The following is a 13,758-nucleotide window of genomic DNA, read 5'->3' as shown; positions in this document are numbered from 1 at the left end:
CTACCCATGACCTCATGAGTAATTGGTTTAACTGTAAATCCGAAGCGGTGTCAAGCTCAAGCCCACATTCACAGAGAGAGAGAGAGGTGGGGAGTGTGGATGGTAACACACTGTGGCTGGCACAGTACAGTCAGCAGTCAGGTGAGACTGAAAGTATGCACTTACTGTAAAAAGGATCACTGAGAAAACTGCGGGCTTTATTTAAATCTACTGGTGAAGCAGGAATTATAACAGCATTGAAGTTATTTCCCTTTCCTTCCTATATACTTTATATACTGATAATCTTACCTACTGTCCCCTTTAACAACAGAATACTTTATTCAGCACATTGGTGTAATTTCACAGGGAGACAGGCACTCCTACATAGTAATAAAACTTTATTTATAGAGCACTTATCAAAACAAAGTACAAAGTGCTTCACAACAAGAGAAATAAAATACCACAGTGAATGACATGTCAACCCTAATAATTTCCCATAAATCATTTGGTCCCCTTAATAAACTTTATCTCTAATTTTACAGACAGTTAGAGACCATGCAGTCCATAGTTTACACATAATGTTCATTACATCATTCATTAAACATAATTCCTCAGTCTGTCAAACCTAAATCAGAGTTTGGGTTTTCAGTCAGCCTGAGTGTACCTGTGTAGACTAAGCTCTGAATGGAAAAGTAATTAAATTGATTGCACTGCAGCTACTTTATCGTAATGCCTGATGTAATATATGTTTGTATTATTTGTTTTGTTGTTTGATTAAACTTTGTGTTTTGTTATGCATGTGTAACATTGGAGTTGTGTTGCAGGCGACCAGATGAATGTAAGTCCAATATTCACTCTCTTTTAGCTCTGTTTTTGTCTCCACTAACTCCTGAGGGAAATATCTGGCTCTTTAGTTGCTAAATGATCCACTATGTTTCAGCAGCTAACTTTGTCTGTCTGCCATTTGCTGCTGGGCAGGTAGTATAAATTAAGTTTTTATTACTTTTTGATTGTGTGGCTGGAAACAACGCTGATGAGAGCAGTGAGCGAGACTGAACCAAAACAGTTAGGGTGGGGTATGCAATTCTGGAGAAATCCAATACCATGACGAATACCATGACATAGAGCGAACAACAACACAACAAGTTATATAACTAACGTTAGCTAGGTCGTGGGTTGGCAAACTGTTGCTACAGTTGCTGCTGCGAAGCTAACAGCCAGAGAGGACGAGACGGTTTCCCAGAGCCAGCAAAGCAGCTCCAGACAGCGATACTCACAACTCTCCTGCTGCTATAGCTAACATCACAACAGCAGCACATCTTGGCAAACTAGAAAGTAAGCTGAATGTCCGTGGGCAAGTCATTCAGCGTTACCTCAAACACAAATCAAGGCTGGAATAGTGTTGTGTGGCTCGGTCCGAGCCACTTTGCTTGTTTCCCATGTACAGCGCTGGGGCTGTGTACAAACACCAGAGATTTTTTTCAGCACACACGGAACGGACAGCTAGCGGGCCGTGAGGAGATATTAGCTGAATTTGACAAAAAGACGTGTATTGGATTAGAAATGCATACCCCAACTTTAATTTGCCTTGATGTAAAACCAAAACAATGAGGTGAAATGCTCTGTAGTCACTATGAGCAACCCCTTTCACATTATACAGTCATTTCATCCACTGTAGTATGAAAATATCGATTAGGATTAGTGCAGCTTTAAGGTTTGATGTGATTACTCTGGTAGTCATTTATCTTTCAGTCTGAAATATTACAAAACTTTCTAAATAGAGTTTTGTAAATACAGTTAGCAGGATGTCTGCTGGCCTTTAAGAGCCCTTAAAATGAAATTAACAAACATTGAACCTTAAAGCAAGTGTTCGTGGAATTTGAAAATGTCCAACTTTGGTGCAGTGGTACTATCAAAAATGACACTTGGCAGACAGCAAAGCATGTCACTTGTGCGTTCACATCCTGTCTGGATCCTTAAATATACCCGTATATACTGTAATTTGTCTCTGGTAGAAAAAGATATTTTTCTGCATTCGAGTCCATCAGAGAAACAAGAAATTCCCATAATCTTGTAAGACTCTGGACATGATGTTTCTAACTGGTAGACATTCAGCACCTCAATTATATGCAGAGTAATTGTTAACATTTTTTTTTATTTACTCCTGTATTTATGCATTTAAAATCAATCATCAGAAACAAAATGGCTTTTTTAAACAGATGATCACTGCTAAATCAGTTACAGCTAACATGCCCCTTTCTCAACACTGAGTTCATGTCAGGACTGGGCTCAGTTTATTCGGCACTTACCACAAATAGGACACTCCTGGTGCCACCTATGCTTAAAACGTAAGCACACAGTGTACTGTAAAATGCTGTGGACTTAAGAGATTAGGCATGAACAATGAATTATGAGACACGTATAATATGGTTGCAATTGTCTTTATGAGTGAGTTTTTTCAGCCACTTCAGCCAAAAGAAATATAATTTAGATCCTTAAAACTTGACCTGTGATCAGGACAGGGGAACAGCTTTTCCTCTCATCATCCTCAACTAGTTATTCAAAAATACAGCTTCACTCTTTAACAGGAAAATATAATTTTTTACAACTGAATCTGAAACGTCCAAATAATTGTCGGTTTCCTGCCAATGTGGCTGGTAAAGTAGAAACACTTGTCACAGCCAATATTTAACAGCATTTAGCTGGTGGTTATTTCTCCACCCTGCCTGTGGCACTGAAACTGTATTTAAAATGTGTGTGTGGTGCAAACGTGCATGTGTCTGCATGTCAGGAAGTTTGTTTGTTCCCAAATCTTTAAGACTTAAGATTTCTTCAGTGGCTAACTCGTTGTACGACTTCAGCTCTGTAACTGCTGTCTGGCTGAATTAAGCTACAGTTTTTTTCTCCTCTTAACGAATTTGAAAGAAACTCTGTTGGCTCTAATCAGAAACAGCATGACTTAATTTTACAAGCACAGTAAATGTGTAAAAATTAATCACATGTACATGAACACATCAACTTTTAAGCGCATGCTGACACATGAAAGTGAGAAAGAAAAATGTCACACTCCTTATTTTCATCTAATGATCATGAGGATACAGTAAAGTAACCACATGTGATGTTAACGAATACATATGCAGACCCATCGTATGTTAGATTTTTTTCTGCTGATTCCTCACGGTTTTCAAACCCGTGCTGTTTCCATATCAGCGGGGGCCACAAACCCCAACCATTAAGTTCATGCATAATTTATCGCTGTGTAAAAGGACCCAATTATAATGTGTGTGTATTTCACCAGACTGGGGCTGCAGGACTCACATTAAACTGTGGTTTTTCACCAAAAGGCTACAAATAGAGGCCTTTGAAATGAATACACTTGGGGATCAAAGATGGCAAAGTCAACAGTGCCACAGTGTGTAGGAATTCATAATCCACCAATTACAGCCCATGCATACATTCAACTCCCTGGTTGTTTAATACATGAGTGTCTGGAGGGAATTCTCATAATGTGAGAAATGAGACGAGTACAAGACACAGAGCTGCACGTCTCTTTGTGAGTGTGTATATACGCATGTGTGTGTGGGTGAGCTATAGCTCAGCTTCCTTATCCACAGGGGGTTAACAACATTGTGCACTGGGGGGATGTTGATAGTCAAGACATTTGTTTTTGGTGAGTGCCAGAGCAAAAAGCTGCTCCCTCCAATGCTTCACTGAGTCTCAGTGCTCTTGTCCTCTATCACAGCGTGTGGAGAAAAGCTGACTGGCTAATTTATGCAGAATCAGCCAGTGGGACTGTGTGTAAACTGCAGGCACCTGTGGGGATTTATTATCAAAAAGCAAATATATTTGTCTAGAACTTTGGGGTTTCACTGGCTGCATCCCAAATATAGATGTTTAAGATACTACTTTAAAGCAGCACTAATCATTTTTTTTATATCAACAACAGGTCAAATTACTATGTGTAATGTGAAAGGTGTCATTCATAGGGATGAACCCACAGATAATTATCACCCGACTCTCCAGTTCCCCTCAGCTATACGGATCTTTTTAGCATCTTTTAGCTAATTGTTTTGGTTTTACAGTTGCAACTTCACTGTTTTGGTTCACTCCCACTGCTCTCATCAACCTGCAGCAGGCAGCTGTTTCCAACCAAAGGCTCTGATTAACACACAGTGGTGGGAAGTAACAAAGAACATTTACTCAAGTACTGTACTTAAGTACAATTTTGAGTATTTGTATTTTTGGTTACTTTATACTTCTACGCTACTCCATACAAGTAGTCATAGTAACTACCTATTTTTCAAATTAGGATTTAACATAAAAAACATAATCATAAGATCATAAAATACAATGCATTTTTAAAGATTAAACCAGTGGTTCCAAGCCTTTTTCTTTTGCTTGTGACCCCATACAAAAAATATAAATCAGTGTGCAGTTTTGGGCCTTTGTCACATGTTTCAGATGTCTATGGCTTGTTAGAAGTTCCACCAAAGAGAGATTTCCCCTCTAAACTTCTCACATGATTTCATTTAAATAACTGTTCGAAGGACAGAGAGGCAAAATTATCCAATAAGTCACAAAACTCAAAGACTAGAGAAAAGTCCAAAAACATGAAAACAAATGTGTGTTGCAGAAGTAGGGCTGTCACGATATCAGATTGTCACTACACAATTATCATGGCAAAAAGAATTCATGATAACGACATTACCGCGATACCTGAAAAAAAAGTTAGCTAACTAAAAAATAGCTCAAAGCTAGCTAGTTACTGCGTCTTCTTTTTTATGTTTTATGGCAGGTGGCAACCAGCATTAAGGTGCATTACCGCCACTTCCTATGACAAAGCCAGAACGGAAAGAAAAGGAAATGATTTAAGAGGTGCTGGATTATTTACACGATATTATCATATGTGTGTTATTAACATGATGGTACTTTTACATAAGTAAAACATCTATAAACGCTTTCCAACACTGCCTGCCCAGCACCAAATCACAGACAGACAAGTTTATTAATTAGCTAGTATCAAAACGGAGCATTTAGCAGCTAAAGAGCCAGAGATTTACTTCAGGAGTTGGTGGAGGCCAAAGCAGAGCTAAAAGGAGAATTCATGTTTTACTTACTATCATCAGGTGGACAGAAATATGACTTCAGATTAATGCTAATGTTGCTTCTTGTGTGCTGGATGTGTAAATAAGCAGCTGTTTGCCAAAAACACGTTGACCATATCAATTTTATAAGGAGATGATATGTCGATGTTGTGTTTAAAGCTTGTTTTGCTGCCCCCAAGTCACCAAACATTCAAATGAACAAAGAATAAAGAATAATACTGGACTGGGCTTATTATGTAGACTTGTGAGACTCTCTTGACAGATTGTGAATAGTTAGGCTTTACATGTCACCTTCATAGCAACACAGTGTGAGAATCAAGTCAGTACTGTAGCTGGATTGATTGGTTTGTTTACAGTCTATGTCGACAAGCTTCTGCCTTACTGAAGCATCCTTGAGCGAAACAATGAATCTTTCCACCTACATAAGTGCTCCTGACCTCTGATCTTCCCGTGAAGTGCGGAAAGCAAGTTTCTCTTTCCACAAACTCATGTGATCTACTTTAGCTTGTACTTCTGTGATGTAAACAACAATCTGTCTGTTGCCGCTTTGTATGCTGTACAGATTATAAAGCCCCCTGAAGCAAATTTGTAATCGGGCTGTATAAATAAAATTGATTTGACCACAACACTGATATAACAAGGTCTTGTCGTAGGAGTAATAGCAAAAGTAATTATAGTAGCACACCCACTTCTACTTATTTTGATTATGTGTATTATAGTGTATCATATTTCGATTTGATTGCAGACTTATTCATTATTATGTCTATTTCTATTCTATTAGTACTTCTTCTCCCGTGTGACGTGAAAGTGAGCAGCTGTAACAAAGAGTTTCCCCTCAGAGATCAATAAAGTATTTCTGATTCTGAAGAGGAACACCAGTATATCAATGCTGTTGTACCAATAGTAATAGTAGTGGTAGCTGTAATAATAGTAGTGGCCAACTAGTTGTACTTAGTTAGCAGTAGTTGAAGTAATGGCAGAAGTAACATATGTAGTATTAAGAGTAGTAGCAACAAAATAGAAAAGAAAGATCTCATTTGTAATGTGTTACTGTTTGTTTTGTATTTTACAGTGACAGTACTGACTCAAACTGACATGCTGTTATTTGCTGCCCTCTGGTGTACAAGAGTGACGGCCTGCTCTCTTCCTGATTTAGACTTAGATTTTGCTGCACTTTCTGGAAGCAGCATATTTCTGTATAAACAGTATTTCATTACTGTATCCTGCTGATCAACACCAAATTAATCAGTCTGCCACAAATATTTGCATATTTTCACACAATTGTCCCTCTAATGCTGCTTTTAAAAAAGCACACAATCAACCCGTCTGCCTCCCCCACACATCCATCTCATTGTCATGTGATCAACAATGCAGCTGGCTGGTGCTTCATTTCAGACAAGATACTGTGGTGTTAATGAGGGCCCCAGGGACAGTAAGACACACACACCTTTGTACTTCTATCTTTGTGAGGACCGTCATTGACAAAATGCATGCCCTAGCCCCTTACCCTAACCTTAACCATCACAACTAAATGCCTAACCATAACCATAACCTAATTCTAACCTAACCCTTAAAACCAAGTCTTAACCTTCAAAGAGTGCTTTGAAGTTGTGAGTACTGGCCAAAATGTCCTCACTTTCCAAAAATGTAAAAAACATCAACATGTTTCAGTCCTCACTATGTAGCAAGTGCATAAACACACACACACACAGGATTGTGTTTGTATAGGTGTTCACAGTGCAGAGCATAAAAACACCAGTTAAACATTGATAAATATGACGCGTATTCCCCTTTAATATTATGAATACTGTAATATTCCCATCACCACATTTCTGTAAAATAAAGAGCAAAACCCACATAATTACAAACAATTACTTTTGGTACTTTTGGTTCACCAAATAAAACAAACAAACAAAAAGACACAGATACAATCCAACATGAAACATGCAGAAACACAAAATAAAACAAACTATAAACAGCATGTAAAACAAAAAAAGTGTTAGCCTTTACAGTAAATGTATAAACTTAATGCTTCAGTTTTGTGCCTAAGTGAGGCTGAGTCAGCAAAACACATACTAAAACCCCAAGTCAGATTTGAGAGATTTTAATACAAATATAAAACTGAAAGTGTTGTAGGTATTGTATTCATTATTTGGACACTTTCGTCACACATTCTAAAGCCCTACAATAACGATGAAGAGGATTGTCTGTCTTGTTGGCCTCCTTCCTCAAGTCTCTCTCTCGCCTCCTCACAGCAAACCCTCAAGAGGGAGCCATTGTAACTCTGATGAACACACACACACACAGCTCCCCACTGTCGGTCATATCCTCAACTTCTATTTTACCTTTTACCAAAGTTCACTGTGTTTACTTTTACTGTATGTTCGTGTTCTTTCTGTCATATGAACTCGTATCAATTTCATAGCTTCTTGGGTCACAGCAGGTAACTGTTTTATTTTAAATTTCAAGAGTCATCGTAGTGTCACATATGGCAAAACCCATTCTTCATGGTGCCTAATAGATCAGCTTGCTGTGTCTTATGTCTGCTGTGAAGACGGTCTTATATTTAAATGTTTACCTTGATGAAACAGCACTCCTCTAACATATCAAAATCAACTGTATGTTTTTAACATAAATGTTCAGCTGCAGGCCAAGAATTTATAAGAAAACCTATATGCAAAAGCTGTGAAATTTAAGAGAAGGTTAAAGCTGCACTGCTCAAGATCTTTACGCAAAGAAAGCGTCAAATAAGGTGTAACGTGAGAGGGTTCACTCGTAGTGATGAGCCCAAACATAATTATCATCATACTCTGCAGTTCCCCTCTGCTCTACAGAGTTTTAGCGTCTTTCAGCTCATTGTGTGTGTTTTACGGCCCACACCTTTATGGTTTTGATTCAGTCTCTCATCAGCCTAATTTCCAGCAGCAGCATACAGCTGTTTTGTTTTGTTTTTTTTTTTTTTAGCAAAAAAGCTCTGATAAACCCACTGTACACTACCTGCCAGGCACCAAAGAGCAAACAGACAAAGTTAGCAACTAGCTGGTGAACATAGTGGAGCATTTAGCAGCTAAAGACTTCCCACAGAAGTTGGTGGAGACAAAAACAGAACTAAAAAGAGAATTAATATTGAACCTCAGTTGGATGAAAAATAAAATAATAAAACAAAAAACTAAAATTATTTCTTTAAGATAAATGTTTTTTTATTATACTATACTATACTACTAAACAAGCAAAACTTGGTTAACCAGGAATCAATTTACTTTTGTAGTAATATAACCCTGCAACAATCCTAAATCTAGCGATCTCTGAACCACAGGGAAAACCTACAGTATATGCTTCATCACAAACATCCTTATTTTGCATAAAATCTAAATAAAATAAAATAAAAATAAAATATTTCATAAAATATTTCACTCCAATATGTTGTTTGCAGTCACGTGAATCTGATGACGCTCAAAATTCAGAATGAGGCAGGAAGTGAAAGGCAGAATGGACAAGATGGAGGAAAGCTCGTACTGTGCTAGTTATTGTTTACTAATTGTATCGTCCCAGTCAACATGTGAAATCTGGAATTGCCCAATTAATTCTTAAATTATGGCTAAAAACCCATTTTAAAGGTCACAATGACCTTTGAGTCAAAAGTGTCACCTATTTAGTGACCGACCAACTGTGAAATATGGTCACAATCTCCCCCTCTGTTCCTGAGTTATGGTGATGAATAATGGACATATGTCACAATGAAGATGACCTTTGACCTTCTGGGTAAAAAATGTCATCACTTCATGGTTGCATCAAATTAATCTATGTGAAATGTTGTTATGGCCAAAAACGTGTTTTGTGAGGTAACAGGGACCTTGAACCACCAGATTCTAATCAGTTCTTCCAAGTGGACGTTTTTGCCATATTTGAAGAAATTCCTTCCCGGTGTTCTTGATGTTGCGTTCAAGAGAATGGGACGGACGGACAACCCGAAAACATAATGTCTCCGGTCACGGCTATTGCCGGTGCAGAGACATAATAAAAAAAAGTCTAAGGTACTTTACGAAATATGAATTAATCTTTATTAGGGGATCTATTTCACAACTTTACTTTCTCATCAAGACAAATTAAAAGGCTTCAATCACACCCTTTTTAACTAGCTTGCCTATAAGCTCCCTGTGATCACACGTCGTTCTTCTGACTTCTTTGTTTACGTTTTATCATTTTTTCCTCAGCATACATGGTAACTGTTGTTGTGCAGTGTTCACCCACAAACCAGCCTTGAGTGTAACGCCTACACGGCAGCAGCGATCACCACTGCTCTGTCTGCAGTAGCATGCCAGGTTGTCTCTGTCTGTGATTAATTAGCATCCAGTTCGTAACCCTCCTGAATTAGCAGCAGAGCACTTGGGCTAATGAGCTGACTGTGAACCTGGAGGTTACAGTAACCAGCACAACTCATCTGTCAGGACCTGAAGACTGGTGGACTCACACTGGCCTCGGATCAGCTGGACAATGTGTCCGTGTGTGTGTGTGAGATGGAGTGGTGTCAGCAGCTACCTGTACATGTTTGTTCACCTCATTTACTGTTCATTTTGAAGATGCATTATACACTGGACAAGGTGTCCAAACATGGTGGCACATTAAGTCCCATGAAAGTTGCTTTATTGGCTTCAATATAACAACACAAAATAGGAAAGACAATCAAATAAAATTTTTATGTCAGACATTAAGGTGACTCCATCTTCCAAGTTCAATGTGTAACATGTGTGATGATGGGTAGAGCCACGTAATCTAATTCTCAAATTATCTTCTATGTAAGGTCAACTGTTCATATTGAGCGGATTGACAATTATTCAGTGGTTTAGTTCACAATATGTCTTGTATTATTATATATAGCAGACATACGTATATGTATGTATGTATGACTATATATATTCAGTTCTATTCAGTTCCTTCGTAAAATGAATTGGGGCTGATATGCAGGATTATCTGTTGGATGGGGATATATATCTCTTACAAAGGAACTGAAGGCGATCATGTCACATACAAAAAAGATTTTTCTAGGCTCTGGGGATGTTTTACAAATATTACAAATATTTACTTTTCATCTTCAAAATATGCATACAACAAACTATTTGTCCTTGTTTGCAGTTGGAGGTGTCTTGCCAACAGTTTTATAGAAATCTCTTTCACAGTGGCTATCTATAGGGCCATGTTTTTTTTTTTTGTTTGTTTGTTTTTTTATATTTTGTCTCTTAGTTAATCACAGGTGTGTTTTGGGTGTAACGTGAATTAAACCATAGAGTGATGTAACTACATGTATGGCTGAATTTATGGTAGATTGTGACATGCCTGCAATAAATGCAGCGCAGCAGTGACTTTGACAGCAACGGAGAGTGCATAGGGACAGCTGGCATTAGTCTCCAAATCATCTGACAGGAGATTACAAATGTCTGTTACAGCCTGAGCGAAGTTTACAGCGGCACTCGTCTTTGCTGAGGGCTACGTGGTCCTTGGCCGGTGGACCCTCTGCCGTCTCCCAATTCTCTGTCGCATCAGCAACTCCATTTGACTGTCTATGAGCAAATGCACCAATATTTAACTGAGGAGGATGAGCGCTGCTGTGTGTCCCTGTGTGTGTTACAAGCAGAGTGTAACCCGCCTATGTAGGCGTGTCTGAATAATGTGCCCTTTGAATAGCAGGAAAGTACTGCACCATTGACCAGGTTTTTGTTGAACAATGGCGCAATCTCTTTCTGCTGCCTCAAAATAACAATGCGCCAACAATGTGCCTGACCACACCTCATTTTAAGACCAACACGCCCATGGGTACACTATGGTTGCTACTTACACAACATGGGCGCTGGGGGTGAAAATGACAACTATGTTGGTCAGAAACTAGCAATGACACTTGCGCTGTGCGCCGCTTTGTGCCAGGTGTAAGATAGGGCCCTTAGTGTCCTTCTCTTGCTGACACAAATATGATGATGACCTTGAGGTTCAAAGTTCATTCTTGGTCTTGGAAACAGAAAAACTATCTCACCACAGGGTTTTAGTGGACTTTGTGGCATAATTCAGTGACAACTGGGAAAACTCCAGATCAAAAGCTCCAGAGTAGCCATTAAATGGACGTTGCGGCGATATTGTTTTCTCAGTCTTGACCTTGAATCTTGAATCTAGAAATGACTCTCGATGGCATTTAAAACAGTATTTGATGCTCAGGAAAGTTTCACCTGTTAAACCTGTTTCTTCTGCAGTGCTTGTGTATGGCCAAAAGTCCATGCCACACAAACCGCCGCCATAAGGTGGTTAATACAACTTGCCAATTAGAAGAAACAGTTCATTTGAGCTTCCTGCTAGTAGAATTACAAATACGACATGTGAATTGTTAGTAAACTGGTATCCTGACAGCGGTGGAATGTACAGTACAATGTACATGTAGGTACTTTTTTGTGCTTTTGTATTGTATATTGTACTTTTTAATCCACTACATTTATTTGACAACATTAGTTACTGGTTGCTTTGTAGATTGAGATTATTAATACATAGTATAAGAATAAATACAAACTTTTACTTGTAACAGAGTATTTTTACACTGTGGTATTGCTACTAAATATCTGAGTGGCCTAATTCTTCCACCACTGCATCCTGAATTGAGGTGTGAGAACAAAGGTGGCAAAAATATCCATGAAACCAGAGATACTGTAACAGTAACCAAAATGACTTATGTTAATTCAAATGATAGTTCCTGTGAATAGGTGAAGGTTTAAAAGACAAAAACATAATTGGACACACAAACCTCACTGTTATTGGTTCATCCACAGATTTGCAAACAAACCTTTTCTACACCCTCAGGCCAGAGTGTGAAGAAGACAGTCCTCCCATAATGCACCACGCCCGACTACAACAACAACAACAGGCCTTATGCTTGACTGCCTCTACACTCTCAGTGAGGTCTGACCCACTTGGCCCGTGTCAGCCACACGGCCCGGTCCAGAGCCGCCAGCTGCTGTTGCCGCGGGTGATGATGAAGATGTTGGCACAGGCATCGACTCAGGTGCCGTCTCCAAGGGAACCAGCGGGACTGTGACAATCTGATCATCACTGCGGCGACTGACACCTGACTGCACCCCAACCTAGAGCGGCGAACACCGTCAGCTGTCCTCAGAGTGACAGAGATACAGGAGGTTTACGAATGGCATGTGGCCTGACGTGACATGTTAGGAGGATGCAGAGTAACTGTGTAAACCAATAGTGAATAAGTGATAAATAATCAATATCTAAAATCAGATAAGATTTGTTTTTGTTCCTTAATTGAAGGTGTTTTTTTCACTGTACGTTGAAGATGTGTCACAAAGTTTTTCCAGGTCAAAATAGAAATACATAAGCAGTTTAGCTCTTGGGTAGCTCAATCAAGTTAATTAGACTGCAATCAAGGCTTTATCATTATTTAACATTTTGCCTCTTTGATGTTTTGGGTTCATTGCTCTGAGCACGACACACACACACACACACACACACACACACACACCATCTAAGCTCTTAGTGTTTAGGTAATCCCCACAGGATCTGCTCGACAGATTTCATGTAAACACAATACACTTTTTATTTGTTAATCCAGTTTTTTTTAAAAATAGATAATTGATTTTTTATTGTGAGTGAAAGTTAAAAATGCTCTACTGTGAATAAGAGTGCTGTCTAAAGCTAAATGACTCACAAGTCAAAAGTTCAAATGTGTGGCCACCTCACCTCTAACCTCATTTGTAAATGTGCCCACTTTGATTTGTTATTGGCTTGTGTGATAACTGGGCTAATTTTAATTGGACAAGGCATTCATCAGGGCCGCTCTCATTGGTTCGAAGGCAAGTCAGCGCCTCCCGTCCCTTTGACCCCCTTACTTCCTGTCCCCCAGGACACCATTAGGCGTTGCCAGGTCCGAGCTTGTTCGTTAAAGCTTGTCACGCTGCGCCGCTGCCACACATAACAGCAGAGCGAGGAAGAAAATGATTCAAAGCTCCCTCCTTAAAAACTGTAATGCTATATTTATAAGCCAGTATTTATAAACACATTTGCATATATCAAGATGAAAAAGTTGTTTGAATTGGGGGCAATTTGCATTTGGTGAAACATATGGCAGAGCCACGGAAGCCATGGGCCATGCCTTCATTACCCGATCTTCGTTTCATCAGCCCCTTGCTCTCCTGCTGAGCCTCCCCACGGCGGAGCCTTCTGTCCCCGAGGTTTCAGTGACAGGGGACAATATGTCCCCAAGGTGAGGAGCAGGGGGAAAGCCGCACGCACACTGCTCCTCCAATGATTATTTAATCACACTCTTCACTCTGGATCTAAAAGAGGAGAGAGGTACAAAGTGGCGCTTAATACCCATTTGTTCAACGCAGGAAAAGGAGAGCAGAGAGAGTAGAGGGGAGAGAAGAGTGAGGGCTTGAAATGGCAGATCAGTTAACACAGCTGACGAGTGGGAAGGTCCAGAGGAGAGGAAAAAAGGAGGTGACAAAAGCAGTTGAGGAGAAAAGATTGGACACAAAAGGACAGAAAAGAGAAAGAAAAAAGGAGAGATCTGAGGAGACACAATGAAAAGGGCCTGTGATTGAACAAATGATTGACAACGCCTCTTTTCATTCACTTAAAGACAAAAAGGAACAGGATTTTGAAAAACCCTTTTGTAGCAAAG

The sequence above is a fragment of the Siniperca chuatsi genome, linkage group LG9 (genome assembly GCF_020085105.1).
Source record: "Siniperca chuatsi isolate FFG_IHB_CAS linkage group LG9, ASM2008510v1, whole genome shotgun sequence".
NCBI lineage: Eukaryota > Metazoa > Chordata > Actinopteri > Centrarchiformes > Sinipercidae > Siniperca > Siniperca chuatsi.
Note: the sequence above shows the minus strand (reverse complement) of the source record.